The 18,508-nt window shown below is 36.6% G+C and overlaps 1 protein-coding gene across 41 annotated transcripts in view; it reads left to right on the top strand.

The window, feature by feature from the left end:
• Window positions 1–18,508, top strand: part of KMT2C (lysine methyltransferase 2C) — a 304,403-nt gene that overhangs the window by 142,364 nt on the left and 143,531 nt on the right. Inside the window, exon 7 of one of the 41 annotated variants that reach the window (XM_063815099.1) lies at window positions 10,864–10,940. The exons of the other annotated variants lie outside the window; for them this stretch is intronic. The gene's annotated coding sequence lies outside the window, so the exon portion shown is untranslated. The remainder of the gene's footprint in view (window positions 1–10,863; window positions 10,941–18,508) is intronic. 41 annotated transcript variants of the gene reach the window in all.

Below are 18,508 nucleotides of genomic sequence, written 5' to 3'. Positions count from 1 at the left end.
TCTATGCAACTGTCTCCTCTCAGCATTCTGTGCAGTTATTCTTTGCTGCTTTTTTCTCTCCTGGCTCTTAACTTTCTCTTTCCAACTCAGGAGTCAGCTGAGATTTGCCTCAGTTGCCACTCTCTATGCCATGGCCTGGAAACTCTTATGGTTGTGTGCTGGGGCATATGTAGGGCTCACCTCTTTTGTTTCTCTCTCAAAGCTCTACAGTCCTTTGTTGCCTGATGTTCACATAGCATATATATGTTCACATATATTCACGTCTGTCTGTCTGTCTTTTCTTTCTTTCTTTCTTTTTCTTTCTTTTTTTTTAGTGGTGATGGGATTTCACCATGTTTGTCAGGCTGGTCTCAAACTCCTGACCTCAAGTGACGCACCTGTCTTAGTCTCTGAAAGTGCTGGGATTACAGGTGTGAGCCACCATGCCCTGCCATGTCTTCGTTTTTTATGGTTGTTTCAGGAGGAGCGTAAATCCGATAATCCGGTCTCTGTGACTCCATCTTGGTCAGAATTAGAAGTATTATGCAAGTAACTAAGAAGTTTATTATTTCACAACAGAAAATTAGGAGTTAGGGTGATGGGTAGTTCAGTAGCTTCATGATAACAAGTTGTCAGGGTCTTAACATCTTTTCTTGGTGCATCCAGAACATATTGGTCTCTTTCTTGGTCCAGTTCCTCTCATGAGCAAAAGATAGTGGGCAGGACCTCTAAGCATTGTACTCTCAGGATAGCATTCAGAGGCAGAAAGGAAAAAGGAACCTTTTTATTATTATGTTAATTAAGGAAAAATCCTTGCCAAATGCTTGTCCCATCCTAGCATATTTCTCTCTCTCTCTCTCTTTTTTTTTTTTTTTTGAGATGGAGTTTCGCCTTTCGCCCAGGCTGGATTGAAGTGGCGTGATCTCGGCTCACTGCAACCTCTGTCTCCCAGGTTCAAGTGATTCTCTTGCCTCAGCCTCTGGAGTAGCTGGGATTATAGGCACCCACCACCACGCCCGGTTAATTTTTGTATTTTTAGTAGGGATGGGATGGGGTTTCGCCATGTTGCCCAGGCTAGTCTTGAACTCCTGACCTCAGGTGACCCACCCGCCTCAGCCTCCCAAAGTGCTAGGATTATAAGCGTGAGCCACCACGCCCTGCCCCTAGCATATTCCTCTTAACATTTTATTAGCTAGAATTACCTTGAGTGTTCATATCTTTTTTTTTTTTTTTTTTTTGAGACGGAGTCTCGTTCTGTTGCCCAAGCTGGAGTGCAGTGGCGTGATCTCGGCTCACTGCCAGCTCTGCCTCCCGGGTTCACGCCATTCTCCTGCCTCAGCCTCCCGAGTAGCTGGGACTATAGGCACCCGCTACCATGCCCGGCTAATTTTTTTTTGTATTTTTAGTAGAGACGGGGTTTCACCGTGTTAGCTAGGATGGTCTCGATCTCCTGACCTCATGATCTGCCCGCCTCGGCCTCCCAAAGTGCTGGGATTACAGGCGTGAGCCACTGCGCCCAGCCGAGCGTTCATATCTTAAACCAATAACTGATAAAGAAGTTGAGACAGCCATGATGGCTTTCCTCTGAGGCTGGGGAGAGTATTTAGCCCCTCTGAAGCATGTTTCTGCTTAGAGCAGGGTGCGTATCTGAAAAAGTGGAAATCTGTAGGAAGGAAAAAGGGGGAATGGATATTTTATAGGCAATAAACAGTGTCTATTATTGGAAATATGTTTTAACTGAGGGAATCTGAAAATATTTTTTAAGAAGGGAAGATTTAAGGTGGTGCTTGGAGGATGGGTAAGTTTCAGTAGATTAACATAGGGCTTCTAGACAGAGGGTCACCCTTTACAGGGTTTGAAACTATGAGGGTATATGGATTTTGGAAAAATGGCACATATGTAAGAATGACTGGAGAATAAGTAGGGTAGAGAATACTAGGGGACAGGAATGGAAAATTTCCTTGGCTTTGCATACCAAGATGAGGAATTTCAGTAATGTACTTTTTAAATAAGAAGAGCAGTATTAAATGATCTAAATTGCCCCAGCCCTTTGTAATTGAATTGGAAAAGGTTTACTTGAAGACAAACATATTTAGGATTACTGCTATAAATTAAAGGCCAATGAGTGTAAAATCTTGAGTTTAGGTATTATGTGTAAAACATAAAGATGAAATATTGTAATAGAATGCATAGTATTTGATTCTTTATAAATTAGATGGAGGAACTGCAGATGTCTTTTTTTTCAAGTCTAAGTATGTTGGAAGATCACAAGTTTTGTTTGGTTGTGCTGAGCCTGAAACCGTGTGAAATGGCTTTGACACTAAATGTCAGGGTAGGAATCATAGACAGTTTTCCTAACTAGCAATGGTGGCAAATCAAACTGACTTTGGAGAACAAGAAGAGAAAAGAAGATGGAAGATTGATCCTTTGGTCAATGCTCTGAGGAAGAACCAGTGAAAAGGTGGATGTTAACACAGAATAAGTTACAGGAAGTATAGTAGAAATTATAGTAGTTTGGATTAATAGATTTAAGGAGGTATGGTCAATAATCTCAAATGCCTCTCAAGTGTGTTTTTGTATTATAAGATTTTCTAAATAAAAGTTTCTAAATAAACCCTAATAATATTTATTTTTTAAGAGATAGAGTCTTCTATTTTGGGAGTGGCGGGTCCGGCAGAGAGGGATCTTGCTGTGTTGCTCATGCTGGAGTGCAGTGGCTATTCACACATGTAATGATAGTATACTGCAACTATGAACTCTAGCAATGTTTCCAGCTCAGCCTCCCACATAGCTGGGACTACAGGTACATGTCACCATACCTGGTCATAATTATTATTTTTAATGGGAAGCAATCGGGAGTCTTCACTTCTTAATCTGTCTCTGACATTGTTAGCTAATGTCAAGTGACTTCTTCCCCAGGTCATGTTACCTGTCAGTACTCAATCATCATGTACACAGTAAGAAATTGTTTTATCTTTTCACTCTCAAATGCAGGGATAGAAGGAAGACATCAAAAAATTAACAATGGATTATTTCATCACAATGTTAAGTGCAAGGTGTCGGTACAGCAAGATAATCCTAGATATTTATTTGACCTTGGAATGCCGTTAGGCATATATCTACTTAAAAATTGATGTGGCTGGGCATAGTGGCTCACACCTGTAATCCCAGCACTTTGGGAGTCTGAGGCAGGCACATAACTTGAGCTACAAGTTCGAGACCAGCCTGGGCAATGTGACGAGACCCTGTCTTTTCACTAAAAGTACCAAAAAAAAAAAAAAAAAAAAGGCAGGTGTGGTGGTGCACACCTGTAGTCTCAGCTACTCAAGAGGTTGAGGTGGGAGGGATGGCTTGAGCCCAGGATGCAGAGGTTGCAGTCAGCTGAGATCGCACCACTGCACTCCAGCCTGGGCAACAGAGCCAGACTTTGTCTCAAAAATGAATGAATGAGGGAATGAATGAATATGTTTATTTCCCGTCACCTTGACACCTTGACTCTGGAGCTAAGAGGAAACTGAAAAATTTGTTTTAGAAAATTAAGAGTTTTGTATGCCTATTTAAAAACAGTTAAATTTTGGTAGGCCCATTCAATGAAGATGTCTCAATTTAATTTTAATCTTTCTTTTTAGTATTAAATAAGTTTAAAGAAATGAACTTAGCTTTGTGATGAGGTGGGTATTGTAAAGGACCCCTTGAATGTAAAGTTTAGGGGAGGGGCGGAGAATAATATGAACTTACATCTGCATAAAATATCTTGTGAAGGATGCATAGGAAACTGGTAAAATTCTTTGCCTGTAGGAAACTTATTTTATATAGTTGTATACAAGGTGATTTTGTACTGCATACCCTTTAGGAACTTTTGAACCATGGTAATGTTTTTATTTCAAAAATTAAAAACTTTTTAACAGTTTCTAACTTGTTTTGAAAATATACTTCAAAAACTTATTTCTCTAGTTGTGCACTATTGTGTAAGTGTTTTATCTATTTGAAATTGATTTGTGTATCATGTGATATAAGGGGTCCAGTATCATTTTTTCACACATGGACAGCCAATTGTTACTACACCATTTATTGAAACATCTTTTTCCTCCTCATTTGAAATATAACCTATTATATAGCAAATGTTCAATGTATTTTAGATTGTTGGTAGGTTCTCTGTTTTATTCTTTGTGTATTTGAGAATCCCAGTGATATATCATGATGTCATTGTTACTGTAGCTTTATACTAAGTCTTTATATTCGGTAATATAAGTGTTATTTCCACCTCTTCCTATGGCAGAGATGCTTGGTTTAGACTAGCCTTTCCACTGAGAACAATTAGAAAAGCTGTATAAAATGTTGTTTCAAATAAATATTTAAGGGATCAGAAAACTAGAAGAGTGGTGAGGACCTGAGGGAGTGAGAATTCAGAGGGTAAGGTTGTGCAGAGTTTGGCCTGACCTTAAATTTTCTTTTCCCCTTGAGTTAATTGCTCAGTTCAAAAAAATGCAGCTGAGAGGTTGAAAAGCTGAGAAGCTTCTGGCAGTCTGCAGAGCTGGGAAGACAAAAAGGGAATTTAGGGGTCATTAAATGCTATAGAAGTTTATTTAGGACCCTGAAGGCTACAGAGGGGTGGATGGAGGTGTCAGCAAATGACAGCCTGTGGGGTCACATTCGGTCCTCCAGCTGTGTTTATGTGGGACATGAGCTAAAAATGTTTAAAAGGGAATAATATTTTATGACATAGGAAATCATAACGACATTCAGGTATGAGTGTTTAAAACTAATGTTTTATGGGAACAAAACCACACCCATTTATTTGGGCATTATATATGACTTCTGTTGCACTACAGTGTCAGAGTTGGTTGCTGCAGAGAGCACACATATTTCAAATTGCTGCTCTGCATGCTACGAATCACAATGACATAGTTACAGTTTGTCAGTATGTGTGTGTGTGTGTGTGTGCCACACATATTGCCCTGGCATCTTATTTATTTCTCTCATTACCAGTGCATACCTACCTATCATGTTAAAACAAGAAAAGGAGAAAAGTGGACTTTATATGTAACACTTTAGAGGTATAGTGGAATGTATATTATTATTAACAAATTAGATAGCAAAGCATTATATTTATTATGCTAGAAGACTATGGCTGTGCTAAAAGAATATAATATATGTCAGCATTACCAGACTTGGCACTTCTCACAATATTCCCAGCCAACAGGAATAAAACTAAAAGGTCAGAAAAAAAATTACTATTTTTTTATATATATATAAAATTAAATTTTATATATATAATATATATAAAATTAAAACAAAATTTTATCACAGCAGAATTTCTTCTCAAAAACAAAAAATGGAAATTAGGCTATAATTAAAGTAAGTTTTTCAATGGCTTATTTGTTAGCCAAGCAAGGAAAACCATTACCAACAGTAGATAATTAAATTATGTTTTATTAAGGTAAACAAAGATGTGTCCATAGAAAATAAACTTTAAAAAAGACTATTAGCCTTTCAGCGAGAGTAATTGCTCTAAAAGTTAAGGACGTTGGGAGTAATATCAAGTCATTTTGGAAAGAAGGGTGAATGATTTTTCATGGTTTTCTTAGGCTTTTGATGGATGAATAGGTGTTACCAGTACTGTTCAGTTGTTACATATTCCAGAAATTAGTGCTGAGTTTGAAGTGATGGAAGAATTAGTGTTTATGCATAGTCTATGTGAAACAACTACAAGAGAAAATATTTTCAGAAAAGTTGAGCAAACACTAACTTAGTACAACCTGAAGTGGAATCCGCTAAGATGCGTTACAGTTGATAGTGGCAAAAATAACTGTGGAGCAGAAAGACTTGAGTTGGACAAATTTACAAAGCTTGTTAAATGTCAGGTGTTTAAAGCCTGATTATTTACTGTATTATTTATTAGCAGGTACTTTGCAGAAAATATTTAAATCTGTCATGTTTTAGTGAACTATTATATAATAGTGTCAGCAGTGATTTTGACTTGCATTTGTGGACTTCATCATCAAATCCTATGAATTTTTGTTAGATATAGAGGCAGAATATACTGAATTGCCATTCTACATAGCAATTTAATGACTTGGCAGTGGTAAAGTTTTATTGCAGTTTTTTGTGCTGCGGAATGAGATTGAAATTTTTCTGAATAATATTGCCCTCAACTATTAAGTCAAATACTTAATAGCTTTGAAAGTTGGCTTTTCCTGTAGATTTCATAATATTTTGTAACAGATTCACCTAAAATTACAAGGCAGAACAGTGATTATAAGTGAACCTTATACTGTGGTAAGGTCACTTCTGCAAGAATAATGAATCATGAAAATCAAGAGAAAGAACAAATAGTAGGAAAATGTCTTCGAATTCCTTTTAGCCCTTCATATTTCTACCTGAACTCATAAGCTTTTAAAAAGATAATTATTTTTATTTATATTTAAAAAGATAATATAGGATAATATTTTTGTAAAAGAGTTCTTGAGATACAGCACTGAATGTAAAGGAAAATATTGGAGCATTCAACTACATTTGAGAAATAACTTCTGTTTATTAAAAGATACTATAAGAATGAAAGCACAAGCCCTAATGAATATTCTTGTTTGATACTAAACCAAAGCTTGAGAAGTGGTAGTTTCACAAGTTTTTCAAGTGGTTTGGTGCAATCTGAAGACTGCAATCTCATCAATGAACTTTATATCTTTACCCTTTAAAATTATAATTTATGGGCCGGGCGCAGTGGTTTACGCCTGTAATCCCAGCACTTCGGGAGGCTGAAGCGGGTGGATCATGAGGTCAGGAGCTCAAGACCAGCCTGGCCAAGATTGTGAAACTCCGTCTCTACTAAAAATACAAAAATTAGCCGGGCATGGTAGCAGGCACCTGCAGTCCCACCTACGGGGGAGGCTGAGGCAGAGAATCGCTTGAACCCAGGAGGTGGAGGTTGCAGTGAGCCGAGATTGTGCCACTGCACTCCAGCGTGGGTGACAGAGTGAGACTCCATCTCAGACCAAAAAAAAAAATATATATATACACACACACACACACACACACACACACACACACACACACACACATAATTTATTAGACTACCTTGCAATTTCAGGGGATCTTTTACCCATATATGATTTTATAAGATTACTAAGTGGTCTTTGGAAAATATTGGTTCACTGAGTGATCCAGATATTCCAACTATTGATACGGTTGTTTTTGTTTGTTTGTTTGTTTTGTTTTGTTTGTTTTGAGACAGAATCTCACTCTGTTGCCCAGGCTGGAATGCAGTGGTGCGATCTCAGCTCACTTCTGTCTCCTGGGTTCAAATGCCTCAGCCTCCTGAGTAGCTGGGACTATAGGCATGCACCACCAGGCCCAGCTAATTTTCATATTTTTAGTAGAGATGGGGTTTCACTGTGTTGGCTAGGCTGGTCTTGAACTCCTGGCCTCCAGTGATCCCAAAGTGCTGGGATTACAAGTGTGAGCCACCTTGCCTAGTCCTACACATTTTTAATAAATAACAAAATTCACATTTGTTATAATCCACTGATCTCATCAGAAAAGTCTTTAAGTATTGGAATTAGTTAAGCTTACATTGTTGGATGTAAGTTTTTCAAATCTTCTTATTGTCCACTCATGTTCTAAGTTGTTTTCCTTGAAGTGACAGGCTCACTTTATTCATTTTTGAAGAAATATGTTAGATAATCAAGTTTTAATAATTGTGGTTTGTTACTTGTTCTTACATGTAAAAACGGTGTTCCATGAAAAAAGCAGTTATTTCAGTTTATAAATCACATGATCACAAATTCTTTCCTCAAGAAAAACTATGGTGTAACAATTATTTTACTCTTTATTTCTTGTTTTGTCACATAGATAATTAAAAGATGTGTATTCATGGATCAAGACTTAAAACATTAATGATTTTTGCTGCTTCATCAGTGATATTCTCAATGATACTCTACATTATTTTTACTGTACTTGTAGTGCCAATTGAGAATGTGACAACTTCTAATACAGCTTGGTGCCAGCTGCTTTCAGTTTTGGAAATGCATCAACAGTTTTACCCACCATAGCTTTTGCATCGTGTAACAATTTTTGCTTCAATTGTTAAACATTATTTTGAAAACTCAAGGAACAGTAAAGTCTGTTTTATTGCCCATATTTTTACTATTTGTTTGTTCTTTCTTCCTTCAGGATGTTCTGAGAATCCTTCTTTTTATCATTCTCCTTTCTGGTTCAATAACTTTTCTCACTATTCTTTTGGTGTAGTTTTGTCTCATGACTAATTTTTAGTTCTCATTCATCTCACAATTTCTTGATTTCCCTTTCATTACTAATGGATGTTTTTGCTGGATATAGAATTCTTTGTTGTCAGTTCTTTTAGGACTTGCAAAAATGTTATGCTGCTTTGTTCTGGCCTCCATGGTTTCAGGTGAGAAATCTGCTGTCATTTGAGTTGTTTTTCATCTGTGGATAAGGTGTCATTTCTCTTATTTATCTCAGGGTTTTTTAGTTTAGTCATTAGTTTTCAGAAGTTTATGATATATATTAGCATTGATTTATTTGTGTGTATCCTCTTAGGATTTATTCAATTTCTTGAATCTGTGGGTCTTCGAATAATTGTTCAGCTGCGTCATGTTCCTTTTCTGAGATTCCAGTGACAGGAATGTTGCATCACTTATTATAGTCCCACAAGTGTCTTTAATGTCTTTTTTTAAAAAAAATTTTATTTATTTATTTATTTATTTATTTATTTATTTATTGTCAGAGTTTTGCTCTTTTGCCCAGGCTGGAGTGAAGTGGTACCATCTCAGCTCACTGCAAACTCCGCCCCTGGGTCTAAGTGGTTCTCCTGCCTCAGCCTCCTGAGTCGCTGGAATTATAGGTGTGTGCCACCATGCCCAGCTAATTTTTGTATTTTTAGTAGAGACAGGGTTTTGCCATGTTGGCCAGGCTGGTCTTGAACTCCTCACCTCAGGTGATCCACCCATCTCGGCCTCCCAAAGTGCTAGGATTACAGGCCTGAGCGACCACACCTGGCCACTTTTTTTTTTTTTTTTTTTAAATCAGTTCATTTTCTTCTCTTGTTTAGGTTGGGTAATCTCTCCCATTTTGTTGTTCAGCTTAGTTTGTATTTTATTTTTGTTAGCATATTTTTTAGTTTTCAACTTGATATTTGTTTCTTTCTTGATTTCTTTGCAAAACTTTGTATTGTTTCCTTTGTTTCAAAAGTATGTTTGTAATTGCTTTTTTTTTTTTGAGGCAGACTCTTGCTCTGTTGCCCAGGCTGGAATGCAGTAAATGATCTCAGCTCACTGCAACCTCTGCTTCCTGGGTTTAAGTGATTCTCATGCCTCAGCCTCCTGAGTAGCTGGAATCACAGGCGTGCACCACCATGCCTGGCAAATTTTTGTATTTTTAGTAGAGATGGGGTTTCCCGATGTTGGCCAGGCTGGTCTCGATCTCCTGACCTCAAGTGATCCAACCACCTCTGCCTCCCAAAGTGCTGGGATTGCAGGCGTGAGCCACTGTGTCCGGCTGTAATTGCTTGTTGAAGCAGTGTTATATAGTTTAAAATCTTTGATAGATAATTATGACATCTATGAATTCTCATTGTTTGCACCTTTTGACTATATTTTCAAATTCCTGTTCAGATTTTCCTGGTTCTTAGTATGGTATAACATGTTATATTTGGTTGAATCCTTTGCATTTTAAGTGTTGTGTTATGAAGCTCTGCATTTTATTTAAATCCCCCCTTTTAGTAGGATTTATCTGAAACTTTGCTTTTGGGGTGGAGGTGGGGCACAGCCTTGTTACTACTCCCAGGTGTATGTGAAGATTCCAGTTCCTTAGTAGGCCTTTGTTGACTCATTGATGGAGACGTACACCTAGTCAATGCTGAGTAGGAGTGAAAACTCTGGACTTGCATTACACCTTTGTGAATTACCACCCTGGCTCAAAAGGTTCCTGCTTTTCACTTGGCCTCCACTGAATGGGATGGAGGGGTGGTTAAGTTATCACTGGGCAGTGCTTTGAGTTTGGATTCTCCAATAGGCCTCTCCTGTCATATCTCTGTAGAGGGAGGGATAGGGATATGTCCTTATCACTGGGTGGGTGTTGAACTCAGGCTCCCCACTTTTTTTCCACCCACACTCTAGAGGGAGGAAGCCGCATTACTGCTCAGTGGGTATGAATGTCCTGTGTCCCAGTTGGCCTGCTGTGGTATCATGTTGTCCGTGGGCAGGAGTGGGGAATGGCTGACTATGTCCTCCTTTTAAGTCTTTGCAAAAGGTATATGGCTTGGGCTTTTATTTGTACCATTTGGCTTAAACTGGTTTGTTGTTGTCTATGAGTTTTTTGTCTTGGTAGCCTGCCGCTTCCCTGCTTTTTTGACAAAAGACAGCAGAATTTTCTTGGAGTTTTACGTATGTGTGTGCCTGTTGGTGTTTCTGAGTTGTCTGCTTCTCTAGCAACTTTTCTTGTATATATGAGTCAGAAAGGAAACCTAGGGAATTCATCCTCTTTTGTTTCTTGGCTCCTGAAGCCCTAATTGGTCTGCCGTCTCTCTACATTTTGTTGTCTTCTTTTGTTTGTCTTATGTATCACGGCCAAGGGTTTTTAAAGCTGTATTTAGTGGAAAGAACAGGGAAAAGTACATTTTCTGCATTTTGTCTGGAAGTGGAAGTCTGCATTCATTTTTGCTGTTTTTCCCTGAATACAGAGTTCTGGGATGATTATGTTTTTCTTCTTCAAGCATTTAAAAGGTGTTGCATTGTTTCCTGTCTTCCATGGTTTCTAATGAGAAGTCAGGTGTGGTGTCAGTAGTATCATTATTCCCATGTATATAATAATGTTTTGATATTCTCTGGCTGCTTTCAGGATTTTCTCTTTATCTTTGGTTTTCAGCAGTCTGACTATGATGTGCCTAGGTGTGGTTTTCTTTGTATTCATCCTGCTTGGGGGTTGCTGAGCTTCTTGAAACTGTAAGTTGATATTTTTCACCAAATTTGTGAAAAGCTTGACTTTTATTTCTTAGTCTTTTTCTGTCTCATTTCTCTCTCCTCTTCCTCTGTAACTCTAATTATATGAATGTTAGTATATTTGATATTTTGTAGATTACTGAGGGTCTGTTCGTTTTCTTCCCAGTGTTTTTACTTTTAGTTCCTCAGAATAGATACACTATTCATGTATTTTCAAGGAGATGGACCAATTTTCTACCAATCTCTTGTTAAGCCCATCCACTAAAATTTTCATTGAAATTACCATACTTATTAGTTGTAGAATTTTCTTTTCTTTTCTTTTGAGACAGGGTCTTTGTCTCCCAGGCTGGAGTGCAATGGCGCAATCTCGGCTTACAGCCACCTCCACCTCCCAGGTTCAAGCGATTCTTGTGCCTCAGCCTCTCGAGTAGCTGGGATTATAGGTGCCCACCACCACACCCAGCTAATTTTTGTATTTTTAGTAGAGATGGGGTTTCGCCATGTTGGCTAGGCTGCTCTCAAAATCCTGGCCTTATCCACCTTCCTTGGCCTTCCAGAGTGCTGGGATTACAGGCAGGAGCCATCGCGCCCAGACTGAAGCTCTATTGAAATATAGATTTTAGCCAATGATATTCTGCTTTTTTTCCAAGGGTATAATGTCCTCCCATTCCAGCCAGTTTTTGGTTATTTACAGGTAACTTCAATTAGTTAGCTTTTATGTTTTCTTCAGATTTGAGACATTTTAGGAAAGTTATTCTGATATTAGTCCCTATGCTGTTACCCAATAAATAAATAAATTTATGTGTGAGAGCCATTGTTTTGTTAAGGTATATTTTGCATACACTATAATTCACCCTTTCTAAGGTGTGTATTGAATGTGATTTGGTAAATATGAACAGTCATGTAATTACCATCATAGTCAAGATACAGAATAGACCCTTTACCCATAAATTCACTCATGACCTTTTGAAGTTACTGCCTACCTCCCACTCCAGCTCCTGGCAATCACCGATCTGTTGCTTTCCTATAGTTTTGCCTTTTCTAGACTAATATATGAATGGAACCATACAGTATAGAATCTTTTCTGTCTGCCTTTTTTTACTTAGCATAATGGTTTTGAGATTGGTCCATTCACTAGCTTACAGTTAAGTTTCGTTCAATTTTTGGCCAGTATATAAAGCTGCTGTGAGCATTTATGTAACATGCTTCGTTGTGGATGTATCTTTTCATGTTTCTTGGGTAAATACCTAGGACTGGAATTTCTGACTTGTTGGAAATATATTCTTAACTTTGGAAAACAGTTTCACAGTTTCTTAAGTGTCTGTATACTTTTCCATTTCTAGAGATCTGAGAGTTCCATTTGCTGTACATTGTTGCCAGCACTGGATATTGCCACTGTTTCTAAATTTTAGCCATCTGGTTGGCATTTAGTGATAATTTATTGTGGGTTTGATTTTGCATTCCCTGATGATTAATTAGATTGAGCCTCTTTTTATGTCTTTTTTTGCCATTTGTGTGTCTTTGGTGACATGTCTGTTATTTTGTCTCTACCACCATTTTTTTCCAATTGATTTACTTGTCATCTTCTTGAGTTGTAAGAGTTTTTTTTATATATTATTCACAGAAGTCAGTTTTGGAGATGCATTTTATAAATATTTTTGCCTAATGTGTGACTTGTTTTCATTTATTTAGCAATGTTTATTGAACAGCAGAGGGTTTAATTTTGATGACATTGGTCATTTGTTAATTTTTTGGAAGTTGAAAAAATTATGCTGTTTATGCTTTATTAAAAAATCTTTGCTTGCCCCAGTGTTACTTGTAGGTTTAAAAAATCCATTTATGGTTAAATTACACATATGATAAGAGAATATGAGATAAGATTCATGTTTCTTTGTTTTCCATACGGATTATTTAGCAGTTCCAGCATCATTCTAAAAGACTATTTATTGCTCTCTTGGATTATCTTGGCCCCTTGGTCAAAAATTAATTGAATATGGAAAAGTGAGTCTATTTCTGTATTTTCTGTTTTTCTGACTTATTTGTCTCTCCTTTTACCAAAACCAAACATAGAAAAGATTTTTTTTCAAAATCATGAGTTGATATTTATGTTTTCAGTTTAATTCAATAGCACAATTACATATCTTTAAAATAGTTTTATACCTGTAGCTAAGCTATAGTTGTATATTTTCTTTTAATATCATCTTTCCTATAACTGAAAAAGTCATTAAAAGAAGAAAAGATTATTGTTTTTGTTTCAATTTCAAAGTAATCAAAACTAAGTGTACTAGTATTAAATAGTTAAAGCTAGTAGATCAATAAGGAAATTTAATGTTATTGCTTTTTTCTTTTTTTGAGTTTACTAGTGATGTAAAAGATTTGAGTTATTTGCTGTGATTATATAAATACTCTTTTGATGCATAATGCAGCAGTTAACATCATGTTAATTTGTGGCATTAGTAATTTTACTGATAGCCCTTCTGTGATTCTGATTTTTGGTAGTGGTTTTTACCTGATAAGTAGCATTTTATCAGTTGGCAGGTACTGGAAATCTGCTTTATCACTTCTTTTTTAAGAAAAGTGGAAAACACAAACAGTTTGTTCACCAAAGTTATATTTCAAGGATTCCATTCAACCAGAATCTGGTTCACCTTATTGACTCACCTTGGGGGTATATATACTAGATTTTTACATACATCTGTTTGGAGAAACTCGTTTTATCTGTGTAATGTTTGTAAGACCAGAAGTTCTTTTACTGTTCTTGAAATAAAACTTTTAAGAAGCTGAGTATTCTTCTGTTAGTTTCAAATTTGGACTAAAATTACACCAAGGTTTTGGACTAAAGAGAAAGCAAATAATCTGTTCTTATGTTCTTAAAAGACATGATTTAAGTGTATCCAACTAACTTGATTCTTACTGTGTCTGTGTTTACTCCTACTCAAATGAAAGCTTTTAAATTTTTTCCCACTTTTTGAAGTATTTAACTCTTCTGTAATATGCAGTGTTTTCTTATTAACTTTAAAGTTGTGTTAAGCAAACGTGTTTAAATTAATATTTCAATTTCAAAAACTCTAATTTGAAACAATAAATTTTATCATTGTATACATTATGAGCTTTTAAGAATAACCAAAAAAATGGGGGTGGATGTTTTATGTGGAAGTTATGTGTATCCCTTTTCTGCTTTTCGCTTAGGACAGATATCTTAGAATTAGCTTTATGGCGCATTCATCTATCTGATTATTTCAGTTAATATCATCTTAATATAATACAGGTTACTTGAGAAGAAAACAAACTCTTAACCCACTATTGGAGAGATACCAGGTAGGATACTAACCTTGATATAGAATTTCATGTGAGAAAGAAAAAGGAAAATATTTTCCATTAAAAGTTGAGTTTTTATCTAAAATTCTCTTAATTTTCTAAAAAAAACTTTAATTTTTCTAAAAATATGTTGAAGAATCATATATAAAATTCACTTTGCTATATATATAGCAAGTGAATAATAGGTACACATTTCTAGGAATACCCCAAATATTAGAACCTATATACTAAAATCACATCAGGAAACAAATAATAGCGCCCCAGAAATTCCATTCAGCCTCCTGTTGGTTACTATTCCTAACTCCCCAAAGACATGCACTATCATCTAGTAACAACATAGGTGAGTCTTGCCTATGTTTGTACTTTGTGTAATTGGCTTTGTACTTTGTATAATTGAGCTACTAAGTACTGTTTTCTGTCATCTTTCATGTATATATTTGTGAGATAAATCCAAATTGTTCCTTCCAGTCATTTATTTTTCCCATTGATGTATAGTATTCTTTTGTTAAGAGTACTATAATTTATTTATTTTACCGTTGGGCATTTTGAGGACTTTCAATTTGAGGTCATTATGAATTGTGTTCTATGAACATTGCAGTACATTTCTTTTGGTTGACACTGAGAGTATTTTATGGATTCTAACCCCAAAGTGGCTACTTTCTTTTCTTACTTTCTTTTTTTTTTTTTTTTTTGAGACAAGGTCCAGCTCTGTCACCCAGGCTGGAGTGCAGTGGCGCAATCTTGGCTCACTGCAGCCTCCACCTCTTGGGTTCAAGCGATTCTCCTGCCTCAGTCTCTCAAGTAGCTAGGATTACAGGCGTGCACCACCACGCCTGGCTAATTTTTGTATTTTTTTTGGTAGAAATGGGGTTTCACCATGTTGGCCAGGTTGGTCTCGAACTCCTGGTCTCAAGTGATCCGCCTGCCTTGGCCTCCCAAAGTGCCGGGATTACATGCACGAGCCACCGTGCCTGTCCATATGTTATTTTCTTACAACCTAAATAAAAACCATTACGTAAACAAGACAAAGTACTTAGTACATTTCCATAGTCGATGAATTTGTCTTTATTACTTGTATATAACTAATTATGAACTCCTTGAGTTCAGTTCCTTTCATTTCCTGACTCATTGGGCTTGAACAAGGAAATTTAACCTCTCTGCTTCATTTGTAAAATGAAAAATAGTAATATCTACCTAAAATGGTGGTGGTTAGATGGGAATAAAGTAATTTCTTTTTTTTTTTTTTTTTTTGTTTTTGAGATGGAGTCTCACTCTGTTGCCCAGGCTGGAGTGCAGTGGCGCGATCTTGGCTCACTGCAACCTCTACCTCCTGGGTTCAACTGATTCTCCTGCCTCAGCCTTCCAAGTAGCTGGGATTACAGGCGCCTGCCACCAGGCCCAGCTAATTTTTGTATTTTTAATAGAAACGGGGTCTCACCATGTTGGCCAGGATGGTCTCAAACTCCTGACCTCAGGTGATCCACCTACCTCTGCCTTCCAAAGTGTTGGGATTACATGCGTGAGCCACTGTGCCTGGCGTAGATGGGAATAAAGTAATTCTTATGAAGTACTTGGCTTAGCTGCTGGCAAATAATAATGCTTACTGATTCTTACATATTACCCATAGTTTATTGGCTAACTTATGTCTTCCTTAAATTATGAAATTCTATAAACTCTCCTTGTCTATTTTAAAATTATACTCATTTTTATAACTTACATGCTTTATTTGTATATATCCAGGATACTAGACATTTGTAATTCAAATTGGAGGTTATTTTTTGTCACTTGATTTTTTTTCTGTAATGTGTGTTCTCACCACATAGAAGTTTTTACATTTCTATGTAGTCAGATTTATTCATGTTTTTATTTATGGTTATATTAAAGATTATAGCTATTAGGGACCTATTTCTTCAGGGTTTATAATTTATGTATGTTGTTACAAATAGAGAGATTACTTTTTCTTTGACCCAATAGGTAGAGGGCACTTTTGTGGACTCAGAAAGCTTGCCTCTCCTATTTTTTTAGGAAAATATCTGAGATTCTGCCTCCTCATTTCCAAGCCAGAGTTTAAAATATTTACATTTTTACTTCATAGTGTTAAGACATTGTGTAATGTAAGTATAATGTTTAAAAAAAAATCTTAAAAATGTAATAGTGATTTGGCAGAGACCAAAGCATGGAGGGCCTTGAAATGCTGCTCTGTTTGTTATCTGTTATAATAAAGCAATTACCATAAACTTAATATCTTAAAACAGCATCCATTTACTTAGGTCAGAACTCAGGGTAGGCTCAACTGTGCTCTCTGTTTAAGGTCTCACAAGATTCAAATCAAGGTGTTACCTGGGTGGAGGCTCTGGGGGTGAATCCTCTTCTAGGTGCATTCAGGTGTGGGAGGAATTCAGTTCTATGCAGTTGTAGGGCTGAGCTCGCCATTTTCTTTCTTTCTTTTTTTTTTTTTTGAGACGGAGTCTTGCTCTGTCGCCCAGGCTGGAGTGCAGTGGTGCAGTCTCGGCTCACTGCAACCTCTGCCTCCTGGGTTCAAGTGATTCTCGTGCCTCAGCCTCCCAGGTGGCCGGGATTACAGGCGTGCGCCACCACGCCGGCTAATTTTTTTTTTTTTTTTGTATTTTTAGTAGAGACGGGGTTTTACCGTGTTAGCCAGGATGGTCTTGATCTCATGACCTTGTGATCCGCCTGCCTTGGCCTTCCAAAGTGCTGGGATTACAGGCATGAGCCACCGCACCCTGCTGAGCTCACCATTTTCTTACTGCCTATTGGCTTGGGTAACTCTCAGTTCCTAGAGGCCACTCTTTGGTTTTTCCTCGTGGCTCTTTTTATCTTCAAAGATAGCAACAGTGTATTGAAATGTTCCCTTGCTATGAATTTCCCTTTTGCTACTAGCTGGAGAAAACTCCGTTTTCAAAGAGGTTATTTGATTAGATTAGGCAAATCTCCCTTTTGATTAATTCAAAGGCAGTTGATTGGTGGCTTTAATCACATCTGCAGAATTCCTTTGCCATATAATATATTAATGGCATTATCCTTGCCATGATATTTCATCATATTTACAGCCTCTGTATTAGGGTAGGAAATTTGGTGGGGTTGGTGGTATGCGGGCATTTTACAATACTGCCTACCACACATTCTGTATTGAGGGGTTTGCGTGTGATTCAGAATATGTTTGTATTCCTTCAGAAAGATTACTGTGGCAGCAGGGAGGAGAATGTGGCAGAAAGGAAAGATACTGGCAGGAGAAAAGTCCCACTCTTAGCAGTCTCCATTTTGATTTTGTAATGTCGTTTGATGTTATTTTTTTAGCAGATGTTTCAATCAGAAATGTGTGTTTAATAGTATGCCAACTAGAATGATTAGCCTGGACCAGAACAAGAGTTATGAGTCAGTCAATGAACTGTTCATTACTTCAGGTCAATTCATATACAGAATAATTTCATAGATTAGGTTTTATTTCAGTCAGCTTTATTTCATTTTCTAAAGTGAACAGTTGTTTAAACCTCGGATCTCATTAACAGCATTTTAATAAACACAGTATTAGGGTGGGTTTACTTCCCTAGATTGTGAATCTCATGGATTATATGTTGATTCTTATTGGCTTAATTTTTGAATTGGGCATTATTTATTATAATTCTTTAGTCTTATAGTTTTGCATGTTTGAAGCTATATGTTTTCCTTTGAAGACCACATTTGCCACGTCTCAGAGATTTTTTTGATGTTTCTTAATAATTTAAAAATAATACATGATTTTTCTTCTTGATTGAAACTCTGCCGTTATATAGAAAGGACTTTTAAATTTTGCCAGTGGATAGATTTGGTACTTTATCCTTATATTGTGAATTTCTAATTTTTATTGTATTAGGTCTAGGGACACATCTGCTTTTACTGAATATAACCTAGGAAATACCTGCTTTTTAAAATATGTGGACATTTCTTTATGACCATACATGTGAATTTTTTTTTGAAAATTCTGTGTACATTTGAATAGAATGTTTTCTCTATTTTTGGAATACAGAGATCTGTGTGTATTTTATGTGTCTGTTTGAATCAAACCCGATCATTGTTATTATTTATTTCATATCTACTTAATATCCTGATTTGAGAGCTATGTTAAAGTCTAATCTATGCATGTTATTTCTACTCAGCTTTACTTTTTATATGTGACATATATTTATTAGGTGTATAAACTTTAATGACTATGGCTTCTTTTGGAATTTACACTGTAACATAAAACTTATGTT

This window comes from Pan troglodytes, chromosome 6 (assembly GCF_028858775.2).
Source record: "Pan troglodytes isolate AG18354 chromosome 6, NHGRI_mPanTro3-v2.0_pri, whole genome shotgun sequence".
In the NCBI taxonomy this organism is placed as follows: Eukaryota; Metazoa; Chordata; class Mammalia; order Primates; family Hominidae; genus Pan; species Pan troglodytes.
Note: the sequence above shows the minus strand (reverse complement) of the source record. Positions and strands in the feature narration are given on the sequence as shown.